This window comes from Aythya ferina, assembly GCF_964211825.1.
Source record: "Aythya ferina genome assembly, chromosome: 3".
Taxonomy (NCBI): domain Eukaryota; kingdom Metazoa; phylum Chordata; class Aves; order Anseriformes; family Anatidae; genus Aythya; species Aythya ferina.
The window spans coordinates 96,550,314-96,563,533 of record NC_140298.1 but is presented as its reverse complement, the minus strand read 5'-3'; the positions used below and the strand labels follow the sequence as shown (position 1 = coordinate 96,563,533).

Sequence of the window (13,220 nt, the reverse complement as noted above, 5' to 3'; positions counted from 1 at the left end):
TTGAAGCAGTACAAATTAATTAGTTTAATTTGCTTTAGAAGAGAACAAGTAAGTACAGGAAACTGAAATATGTCATGAACAGAGCACAAAAAGTACCGTCTTCTTCAAAGAAATGGTGGTCTGAAAAGCTCACATGTAATTCAAGAATTGTTTCAGAAACCACATCTTTAATGAAAAAATTATTTTGCCCTGTACTTCTTTCTTTCCTTACTTTATCCACCTGCAGAATAACATAACTATACTAATCTCACTAACCTGCATGTTGAGAGGATTCCTTATTCAATACATGCACATCCTCAGTGTTGTAAAGCATTATATCAATACATCAATGCTAATTAAGCCCCATTATACCATGCAAGTTCAATTATTGCATGCACACCCTTAATTCATTCGTCAAACTGTTAGTCACACTGGCATTTAGATGATCATAATTACACTTAAGTTAGAACCCACATTATATAGGAAAATTCCAAAAAGGTCCAAGAGTAGAGACCTTCCAAAAAAGATAAAGCTAAAACAATTAAGACAGAAGTGTTACATCACACTTTTATGAGAAAAATCTCAAAATATTCTATAAATATTGACTACCTAACAAAAGCCATCTAATACTGTAATGAAAAATGGGTTAAGCAAATGTTCTACCAATGTTGAAGATTCAAGAAGTAAGATTTCTATGCGCTATGGGAACTACTTAAGGTTGAGAGAGTAACTACCAAAGCTAGAAAGAAACAATATGATATTCAACTTCTTTTCTGCTGTTTCAGCAGCCTTAATAGAATAGCGTATTTATTTGGATTGTTTTCATCCACAGTGAATGGAGTCAATGTTTAACTTAAATATATAAGAATGCATACATATAAATATATAGAAATACATACATATAAATACACATAACATTATTTACACTAAAGGAAGTGATTTTAACAAATTTGAATAATTGGAAGAGTACAGATGCTAACTTACATTCTAAAAAGTTAGCAACAATGATCCATTACATGCTACAGCTATGTTTTACAGCACTATAAGCTCCCTCTCTCTGCAGTTTTTCCCCTTTTTGCTGCTTTAGACATGGTAGGTTAACAGAAGTACTTTTGCAAAACAAGTCAAACAATTCAATTTTTTTTACATGGTTTGGACCCTGGAGAATACCTACATCTGAAATGAGAACCTCTCTTTCCATTATATTTGAATCAAAACTATTATAAAACACTATACGATTAAGTAGTTCCATCTTGGCTTATGCAGCAAAATTTACAAAATCCAAACCTCAGCATTTATTTTTCTGAGTGGGTGTACTATCTGGAAAAACACATTATTCAAAGACTACGAGTTCTGATAAACTGCAGTCCCAAGGAAAAGGTATCAAAGAAAATCTACATCTTCCATATACATGACAACTGGCACTAGCTAACTTTTGGAATCATACTGTAGCAGATCAGTCTTCTGTCTTTGTAGAGGTCTCCTACAATATGACTTTTTCTCTGCATTTTCTGACCACATCTGTCAGGAACTCCCACATATAATGGAATTTGGCATCCTGAAACTGGCATGCATTTTACCACAACCTCCTAAGAAAGTAAAAGATGAGTGATCTGAGAATGACAGCCATGTTCAATAATACATGTAATAGTTCACAGGATTTCACACTTGTCAAGATCAAGCATTCAACTCCATTATTTATGTGCTTTTCTAAAAATTTCATTGAAGTACATTGAGGTAGCTGCACAATTCCCTCTGCATACACTTCACTGCTTCTAGTCTAGACCTAAGATGAATTATCCTTTGAAGGTTTGTAACAGTAACCAAAATAGTTTAATCTTTGGATTATGACAGTTCTAGCTGACCAAAGCTATCATATACGAAGATTATATATGTCCATCAGGCTTTAACTTCATTGCCAAGTTTTCAGGAAAAGACCCCTGTTTGTCTAGTATTACTGAAGTCTACTTTCAACTGGATTGAGAATCTGTGGTCACTTCCTGAAGGAAGTCAGCAGAATCACTAGTGTCACTGTGTCTTTCATTATCAATATGCTTGATTCATGAAATCATTTGTTATTTTTTGTACACTGAGAACAATTACACATTATATGGCACTGAAACCCTAAAGGCAATAGCTTTTTTTTTACATTTATCCAATTTATTCTCACATGGTATGCTGTATCTCATTTTCCTTCAATCAAATCCTCAAATTGGAAAAGAAATCCTTGTGTTCAGAAAGGAACACAGTTAGCCTCAGAATTTTAAAAGCAAAAATATGTGGAATGGGATAGCCACAAAGATCCACCTCCTTAGATTTCTTCCTTGTGAGTCTATCTTCACCAGTCAGACAGATGTAAGAATCTGTGTTGACTTCATTTTCTAGCACAGATCAATCTGGAACACTGTGCAGTAAGATTTATTCATGAAATTAAATCTAAAAGATAGTCCTTCCTCATACAGTACGTATCCCTTCCTAGACAGTAGAAAGCTATTACTGATCAAAATCTCTAATGTAATTTATCAACTAGATAACATATTAAAGGTTTTAATCCATTATTTAAAGTAACTATGTACGTTATATATTTAGTCTTTTTAGAAAAGCATTCAAAAATGTATTTTATATAATAAAAGATAACATTAATATTCATTATCAGACATTGGCAAAAGTCCACATCAGGACTGTAAAATATAGCAGATAAATGGCGTAATTTTTGACAATATACAAATAATTGATTAAAAGTTGTTAAATAAACTTTGTTGAATATGAGTAGACATTCTTATAGGTGGCCTCTATCAGATTATTTATTTACACCTCTTTCCATATTCTTTCTGAAGCTAATCTGTATTCTTTTGCAACATAGGCCATTTGAAAGCATATTCACAGCATTTCAAACATAGTTATCCTTTGTGATCTCACTTAGCAAGAGGCTCCTTCATTTTGCTGGATATTAGATTTCATTATCCACCCATTTCTGATCACATAGACATTGTAACAGAGAAAGAAAGCCTAGAATTAGACAGCCATAGTTGATAATGGAAAAACAAAATATAAATGGTAGCTGTCACTTAATAAATTATTGAATGAGTATTTTATTCCATCCAAGTTTTCTCACTTACAGTCTTATAGCTTTATTATGCTCATTACACTTGAATGCACGAGTATTCAAACATGCAGTAAACAATGCCTATGTTTTCCCCATGTTTATTTCAAATCTGTCAGGACAACTACTGTCAATGTAACATCCTGTTTTGGTGGGATATTGTTTTCCTGTACTTTGGTTTAAAAGGTCAAATTACAAATATATACTTTCTAACAGATTCTAAAAGTGTTGAGGTCTTCAGTAATCCAACTCCAGTGAATGTTTACAGGAATGAGACATCTAGGTTGGAATCAGTTATATAAAACTATGAAAAATAACTTCCCAACCTTTGCTGAAAATACTAGACAGAAGCTCAATCAGACAATGTCTTCAGGAGAACATAATGGATTTTTATTTTTTTTTTTACAGATGTCACAATCATCAGCTATATTGCAAAGATTGCCCAGAGGCCCTAATAGCAAAAACCTCACACTGTTTATCTCACTTAGGAGATACTGCTTTTATCCTTCTGTGAATCATATGGTAAGATTTTACAGACCAATGATACGTATGGTAGTCATAACTGGACAGCAACAATTCAGAAAGTAATTCAATTCAAACTAGCAAAAGGGAAGGGGAAAGAAAAAAGGAAGGAGCAATGCGAATGTTTTTCTTTCACTTATTTCTACAGCTTTACAAGACTTTTTAGGCATAAATGTTATTTGTTCTTTTTCCTGCTCTTCCTGTAAAGACAAGAAAAGTTTCCCAGGGTCGCACCTATGTTCAGCTAAATGTTATTGCAAATGTGTTTTTTCTGTTTGTTTGTTTTGTTTTGTTTGTGCTGTTTCATAGTCCCTCTAGTACAGTCCCCTAAATGTTTCATAACATTACAGTCTTATGCTGGGGACTGGGGAAAAACATACACTAAGGAAAAAAGCATAAGGAGGAAGACAGAGTCCTTACAGGCGGCAACTTTGGAATTGCAACATTGGGAGGAATTTCAGGAGGTGTATGGAGAAAATTAGGGATAAATAAAAATTCAGGGCTGATGAAAGGATGTTTTATTTGTGTGATGAACAACACATGATATCCTGTCCACATGGTTAAAATACATGCTGGGCTTTGGTTTCATGCATAAACTAAATATATGCAAAGAACTGTACTTTCTAAGTCATAGAAGAAGAAAATTTCTGTGGAGAGCAGTAACTATGCTAAAAAAAATATAATGAAAAAAAAAAAAACCAAAAACGCTAACAAATAGGAAAAAAAAATGCTAGATTTTCTTGCAAAAATGGAATTGAAACAAAAGTCTTTGTTCAAACTCAGAAAAGCAACCTAATATGAAAAAGGACCTATGGAAAAAAATCAATCTATCAAACAAACAGTGCTGTACTGAATAAAACATGCACTGAAGTATATATATATGTATAATGTATATGTATATGTCCCTATATATGCTTTTTCTGTTCTGGAAATAATAGAAAGTTCTTTTCCAAGTTGTAAGTAGTGAAATTTGCTTTAAAAAACTAATTTTTAAAAATTATAGAGAACTGTTCTTGCCATTCTACTTAGGAAAAGACTAGAAAATCAATACATTTGACTTTTTTTTTTTTTTAACTTCTAATGCCTTACATTACACTCCATTACAGTGCATTTTGACCTTTATTTTTAAAAAATATTCCAAATTTTGAATCAATTGAAAAGCATGTAATATTTCTTTGTCAATTTATTTTTTGTTCAAAATCTATGTACAATGAATAGTTAATTGATCTACCAATCTTTCGTATTAGTATGGAAAACTGTAAATGCATGTAGGTCATTTGTTACAGGATTGCAAAATGTACTGTCCCACCCTTTGCAAAATTCTCAGTTTTGTAGACCAACAAAGTCTCCAGACTTTTCCAATGATCTCCAGGACCTAGGATTACTTTAAGCTGATCTTATCAGTAAAACAGTTAGGACATATCTGCTATTTAGAGTAAGAAGTACCTTCATACCATCTATCTTAGACACATCCTAAAGGTATTCTATAACTTTATGAAGTTGCCTGGGCAGGAACCTTTCATGTTTTTGGCTGGGACTGAGTTAATTTTCTTTGTAAAGGCTCACGCAATTTTGTGTTTTGATTTTTATTTATTTATTACTTTTTAAATGAAAACAATGGTGCTATCGCACCAATGCTTTTAGTTGTTGCAGAGCAGTGCTCACACAGAGCCAAAGACCTTTCTGCCCCTCGTGCTGCCCTGCCAGGGGACACAGCCAGCACAGCTGGCAAAGGCTGACCAAAGAGATATCCCATACCATACAGCATCACGTGGAACAGTAAAACTGGGGGGTGTTGGCTGGGGTACGCTGGTCACTGCTCAGGGACTGGCTGGGCATTGGTCGGCAGGTGGTGAGCAACTGCACTGTGCATCACAGAACTCTCAGTTAATTCTTCTACATTAAAATATGTTTTCCAGAATGTTTTCGCCTTTGCATTTTCCTAAGCACTTTCTTCTACTAAAACACATTTTCAAAATTATACAGTATTCTCCTATGACATAACAACTTTATCCCAGACTGTTCACAGGCAATTTTATACTTACAAATATAGGAAACTTCTAAAGAACGCACTACATGAGGAGTTGTTTTTTTTTCTGCATCTACTATGTCAACCTAAAAAATGTGGTATCAAAGACTTTTCACATAACTTGTTTCAGAATATAATACTGTTCTTTATTTGTTTTCTTAAACCATTTTCTTCATCTATTGACCTGCCAGCTATGAATTTGCTATGGGCTGAATCAGCTCCTGTTTCAGGAGCTATCAAAGGAACAACTGAACTCGATCTAAGAACGCCTTAGTGATGAAAACTTCATTTCTAAATAAAATCAAGATGAAAATGTATTTTAATCTGTTGTCTAGTGGTCATGTAATTTTTGTTCTAATAAAAATGGAAAATTACTTGGCTTCAAGGCTTAGTAACTACCAATATGTGATAAGGAGAAAGAGAAGTTTAATTTTATTAGAGCTGTGCCATTGCCATAGCAAAATCATCCTCCCCCTTACTTTCTGCCCTGAAGTTTCAGTTAATATTTAACCTGTTCCTAATACCTTTGATGGTTTGTAGTCTCCCTTTTGAAGTTCAACAATGAGGGAGAAAACAGTGAAACTATTTAGACTCTGTCAATAGGTATCTGTAGCACTTCTGCAGCAGCATAAATACCTGAGATTCATAATTATTATTCAGTATCTTCTTCTATGGTACTTCTTGACTATTTCAGATCACCCCTAATTCAGTCTTGAATCTTGAGTCTCAAGTAGTTGTACTATCTTACTGTAAATGACAACCATTGAGGGTTTGCCTGCCATAAATCATTCATAATGTCTCAAAAGTTGGGAGCATATTCTTGCACAAACAGCACTTGCACAGAAATTGTATATGCTATAAATCTGACTGAGTATGGATGTTCTAGAGGAGCGGTATCCTGATTTTAGCTAGGATAAAGTCTTAAGACTGGAAGAGTTAGTGTTTGAATCATATCCTTCTTGCGGCCAAAGTAAACGTTCCAGTTGTTGGATTAATTTTTTGTTGGTTTGTTTTGTTGACAATGTTCACTTCCCTCTTACTCAGAGACTGAGTGTTTAGATATCATCCATTAATGGCTTTTCAATTAATAAATTAATAAATAAAGCATCTTGGCTGACATTTTTCATGCCAGTAACAGCCTGGGTCAATAGCATACAGTTGACTTATGCGAGTAGGTCAATTTCTGTCAGAACATTCTGAAAAGCACAGTTCTTTATCAGATTGTATTGACAAAAAAAAAAAAAAATAGTTGAAGGAGATATAGAAACAGTTGGAAAAAAATGTTATTTACTGATCCATTACGTAGAGTTATTCCATCCTTTAAGGGATGTGGTCTAATATTCAACACACAAAGCTTCATAGTTACTTGCTGAAAACAGAAGGACACCTCTATAGCATTACACAACATAATGCTAAAAGCTAAGGTATGAAAAATTATTAACATTGCCTGTATTTGAGAGGTATTATATGGCATTATATAACTATGTATATCACATATGCAAGTTCACAGGGATTTCCTTTAAGTATTTAAGCATTATTCTACCAATTAAAAGTGTGTCTTTCTGTTTGTTTTGTTTGTTTGCTTTGCTTTTTGTTTTTCTTTTTAGTGTTCTAAGCAAGCCAGAACCTATTGGTGTACTTGAAGCCAGTGCAAACATAATTTTCAGATTATTTCTTCAGCAGTCATACCTCTGTTGTTATTTCCAAATATATTTCATATGTTATCGTATAACATAAGGGCTTACTTAACTTTTCCACAGGATACTACAGCTTGGTTTTACTTATTTTTGCTAACTAAAGCCCAGGTCACATACTAAGTCATTCATATGATCATTGTTGTTTTGATAAATTCATCTTGTCGTAGCCTTTTTTTTTCTCATCTGTACCTCCATGGAAATATATAGCTTAGTCATCATAAAGAAATAAGCTAATCTAAGAATACAAATGCTACTGCTTTTACAAGTAATAGTGACTTCCATTGTCTCATAGGTGCTGAAATGAGGAAATGCTTTACAAAGTGTTTCTGTCCATCTTTGTTCACTTACTTCTCTTGGAATAGAGTATAGAATATAATTTGTAGGTACTAAACTTCTTTCTATTATAGACATAAGACCATTTGCAAAATCTTTTTTTTTTCTTTTTTTTTTTTTTTTTCTGACTAACTTTGTAGTTCAACTCTTACAGAACTCTCAAGATGGTTAAGCTTTGACCAGCAAAAGTGATTCAATACTCAAGCCTTCTTCCATGATGACTTCCTTTCCTTCTATACTGATCATGTAGAATCTTTTTTTTTTTTTTTTTTTTTTTTTTTTTTTTGACTCTTTCAAACTCAGGATCTTTTCTGGATTTTATCTTCCAGTTCTAGAGTAGGCTGGAAGAGCCAACATGGAATCATTAACAGTGAATTATGCTTGACGAATCTGATTGCCTTCTGTGAAGAAATGGCTGGCTTAGAGGTCTAGCAAGGGGTAGTAGATGTTGGTTACCATGACTTCAGCAAAGCTGTTGACAAGGCTCTCCATAGCATCATTGTAATAGAACCAGTGGTGCATGAAATGGGTAAATGGACTGTAAGGCTGAGAGAAAATTGGCTGGACTGCAAGGTTCAGAGTGCTGTGACCGACACTAAAAAGCTCAACTGGCAGCTGGTTACTAGTTGATTCCTTGATGGTTGATACTATAGACAATATTCTTTAACACCTTTTACTTCTATTAGAGATAGACAGAACCCTCTACAATTTCAAGATGATACCGAACCGGTGAGTAGTAGCAGTAGCACTGCTACTACTAGCAGAGCTGCTATTCTCTAGGCTGTCAAGGTAACTCTGAAACATCCTAACACAACAACATGAAATTCAACAAAGGCAAATGCAAAGTTTTGCACCCCGGATAGTGTAACACATGTAAATGTACAGTGTGGCATCACCTAGCTGGGAAGCAGTTTGTCAGAAAGGGACCTGGCAGCAACGTACTTCCATACTTCAGCAGCAGAGACATAGAACTGAACCCCCAGCTGTAAAAGAGTAAAAGAGCAGTCAGCAGATTGAGGGAAATGATTCTCCCCCTCTATACTGCACTTGTGATACCATTGCTGGAGTACTGTGCCCAGTCTGGGGCTTTCCAGTACAAGGAGGACACTGACATCTCAGATGTCATCTGGGATCCTCCATTCAGTGGAGGACCACCAGAATGGTGTCCCCAGTCAGGACTGAGGAACTTGTCCTGTGAGGAGTGGCTGAGGGAACTGGGCTTATTCAGCCTGAAGAAAGGACTGCTCTGGAAAGGGCTAATCTTAATCTTGTCTCCAAATACCTGCTGAGCCAGTGCAGAGGACACAAATAGGCCCTTCTCAAAGATGCACAGTGATGAGAGGCAATGAATGCAAGTTGCATCAAAGGCAGTTACACTTAGAATGTATGGGCTTGTGTTTTAGACCATGAAGACAACCAAGTATTGAAACCAGGTGCCCAGAATAACCAGGAAATCTGTCTTGGAAATATTCAAAATGTGACTAGACAAGACCCTAAACAACCTCATCTAATTTAGCCTTGCTTTGGTGGGGGTGAGTGGGTGTTAAAGGAACAGCAGGGATACTGTCCAACCTAAATAACCCAATGATTCTGTCTTCAAGAAGTTTGCTGAAAAATAAGCCTCTTTAGAATCACTGGTGGCTATTTATACTGATTATATATTTTTTTCTAATGTTTATGATCCTGAGTTTCAAGTTTACTGTTGACTGTCATATGCTTTTGGAGCACAGATTATGCAACCACAGGAGAAAAAGAAAAAAAAAAAAAAGAAAAAAAAAAAAAAAAAGTAGTATCTAATATATTATGGAGTCCACAACTTGGGACCTGGGTTGTATACGAATACTAATAATAAAATAATTTTATGTTTCTGTTTTGAGATTTAGAAAGCTCCCAGTCTAATAAAGATAAGATGAAATTACATAATAAGAAAAATAATAATTAAAAGAAATGCCTCCCACAGAAAGGGTAAGTCAACAAATAATCTGTATTGGTTATATCACTAAATTAATTTTTACTCTATTTCATATTTATTATGATATTTAAAAAAGACATCTGGGAACACTCAATTTTTAGTCTATTTCATCTATTTTATATATATATATGCACACACAGAAACATAGGCACATTAGATTGAAACTTTAAATTATTCAGTTTGAATGACTCCATTTTTAGTTCTTCTCCTAACAGAAGATCTCAGGATTATCTAAAACCTCTTCTAGCAGCTGATGTGTCAAAACACAGATTTACAGAAGACACAAATCTAAACTGATTTTTTTTTTTTTTTTTTTTTGTGAAAAATAGAAATATACATAGATTTTTCAACTTTATTCCCCACAAAAATGAAATAAGGACATTTTCTGAGCCCCAGAGTTCAATGTCATGCTCTCTCAAGATCACAAAACAACGTCTGCACATGACATAACTATTTCATTTTTTCAATTTTATCTGGGAAATTAGTTACTCCAAACTGTCTTATTTAGGCCATTTTTTAAACTCTTGACTCATCAAATTAAGTTTAATTAGCATGAAATACAAAACATTCAATAATAATAATTAAAAAAAAAAAAAAAAAAAAAAAAAACACCGAGAAGCATATTCTTCCTATGCAAAGGTCATTCAAGTTTTGGAACTACTGTCTATTATTCCTCCAAGTAATCACAGAATACCTTGGGTTGGAAGGGACTTTGCTCGTTCCAACCCTCCTGCCATGGGCAGGCATGTCACCCACTGAATCAGGTTGGCCAAGGCCCCATCCAGCTTGGCCTTGAACACCTCCAGGGATGGGGTGTCCATAATTTCTCTGGGCCGAAGATGTTTTCAGAAAAGCTCTGTATCCATTCAGACACCAGAACAAGAGTCCCATTTTCAGAACATAATGGATACTGAACTGCTTTGCAAGGCATCACTGCTGCAGATGCTACAACTCACAGCTTTGGCTTCAATTATAGATTCCTGAAGAGCTGAAAAAAGTACCTCTACCTAAGAAAATGCCCAGATGTTTATGACATTTATTTTGTGAATAACCACATTAAGTTTCCTTACAGAATTGGAAAAAAAGAACATGCTAATAAAATAAATAAATAAATAGATAAATAATCTGTTGGCCAGCAAATCAAAGTTATACTCACTTTTAGATAAGTACTATACTTTAATCAAAATATGCACTGGGGCTGTATCCAGTCACTAGAAGTCAAGCTTATGGTAATTATTCAGCAGCAGAGTGAATGTGGGTGTGGGGGACGGTGTTCCACACTCATGTAATTTCCTGAAATGCCCTGTGCTGGTATGGACTCACCTCAGTCAAATACTGCATACAGTTTTTAGCACGAAAATATAAGAAGGACTTAAAAATATTAGAGAGCGTCCAAAGAAGCACAGCCAAGATGGTGAAGTGTTTAGAGGGGAAGATATCTGAGAAGCAGCTGGTCCCTTGGTTTGTTCAGCCCAGAGCAGAGCATGCTGAGGGGAGGCCTCATGGCGGCCTGCAGCTGCCTCACAAGGAGGGGCAGGTGCTGAGCTCTGTTCTCTGGGGACAGCGACAGGACCCAAGGGAACGGCATGGAGCTGGGACAGGGGAGGGTAAGGCTGGATATCAGGAAAAGGTTCTTCACCCAGAGGGTGGTTGGGCACTGGGACAGGCTCCACAGGGCAGTGGACACGGCACCGAGCCTGACAGAGTTCAAGAAGCATTTGGACAGTGCTCTCAAACATATGGTTTGATTTTTGGGTGTTCCTGTGTGGAGCCAGAAATTGTACTCAATGATCCTTGTGGGTCCCTTCCAGCTTGGGATATCCACACACTGAAGCATTCACACAGTGAAGCATGGCCCAGTATGTATCTGTTGGCAACTTTATTCTTGAAACTGTCTTTGTTGAGCCTTGTAGAGATTTTAAAAATAGCCTTAATAGCCTATTGGCTTACAGAAATCAAGATGTTATATTTACTCTTGTTAGCTAAGCAAGTATAAACCTGTATTTTCACAGAATCCAAGGATAAAAGGAAATCTGTTCTCTGTTATATGTACAGTTCTGTATTTGTGCACTCATAAATCTTAGCAATATATTCCAGATAAAATACTTGGCTGATACCACTTTTGAAATCTACAGGTTTCTTGTTTTACAAGCATTTACCCAACTGTGTCTCTAATTCTCTACGGACGTGCAAAATTGTATCGGATTGCATATCTATGAAAATCATTTGGGAGTATGCAGCAATGTTAAAACTCTAATACATCTTCCACATTGAGATTGATATTTTAATTTTCTTGTGCAGGTAATAACGAAAGATTGATGGATTTTATTTTTAGTATGTTTACTTTTATTATAAAGTATGTAATAAATGTCTTGCTGTTGGTTATAAGACCATAAAAGTCAATATTGTACAAACAATGCTAGAAAACTCTCAAGTGCAAAGGCAATCTTAAGTTAAAGCTAAAACTTTATATTTCCTCATACTTGTTTTGCCCTCAGATGTACTACACCCTTTCCTAGATGAGCTGAGATCAGTGAGCAGTATTTCTTGATTTTAGCTCTCTCTTCTTGAACAAGGAGAAGAAAGAACAAGCTGAGCATGACAGTCCAGGAAGAGGCTATAAAAAGCATTTGAGTCTGTACAAAATTTATAAATGGAAACTTTGCCAGCTACCAGAGATCAAAAGTCATTAGTCATATTCTTATAAATATCAAAATCATGCTTTTCCACCCCATCAAAAAAGTTCACTGTGTTCTATGGTCTGTCTTACAATTCGTCAGTACAATCATTACAGGCATGTGCAGCATCCCTTGCCTGCCCTTCTCATTGTGCAAAAGATCATTCTGACCTTTTGGCAATGATGGTACTCCCACTTTTCCAACCATCCTTCTGCAAAATTACTTCTGAACTGCCAAAACCAACAATGTAATCAGAAGACAACCTCTAGCTCATTGCCTCACTTATTTGATAACAAATAAAAACAACCTTAAAAAAAAAAAAAAAAAAAAAGACAACTTTTGAGAATCTCACTAGACAAAAGATATTCATAAAAAAATCAAATCCATTCTGTGCTTGAAATCCCATAGGATAGGAAGGCTAAAACAACAGTATCTTTCTGTGTTAAACAAGGTACTTATCAAACAGAAAAATAAGCATGAAAAACTGCAAAGACCTGATCTGTAGCCCTGCATACAAATCTGATTTATCCTTGCTCAAATAAGAGCAATTCAATCTGAAACAAATGCAGAGCAGAGCTATGAAAGTGATCAAAAGCTTTTAAGAAGATATTGGATGTTTTTTTTTACAGCTTTCATCTGAGAAATAGAGACTAAAATGCAAATGCTATGAAGACTCTGGAAGGCAAACACCAGGTCACAAGAAATTTTATATAAGCTGAAGGCAGGGCTGGCACAAAAATAAAAGCACATGAACTAATCATAGTTAAAAGAGGCTGAAAACACAAGCATTTTAAACAAAATGTAAAGTTATGGGGAAATTTCCATACAGTTACATGGAGAGAAGATACTGGGGTGAATATAACTAGTTTGAAGCTGAACCTAACTTATGAAGCAATTTTAAATAGAA

The 13,220-nt window shown here is 35.1% G+C and overlaps 1 protein-coding gene across 1 annotated transcript in view; it reads right to left on the bottom strand.

Annotated features, from left to right (window-relative positions):
- The window catches only part of CSMD1 (CUB and Sushi multiple domains 1), a 1,186,176-nt gene that overhangs the window by 599,007 nt on the left and 573,949 nt on the right, over positions 1-13,220 (bottom strand). The gene's annotated exons all lie outside the window — the stretch shown is intronic.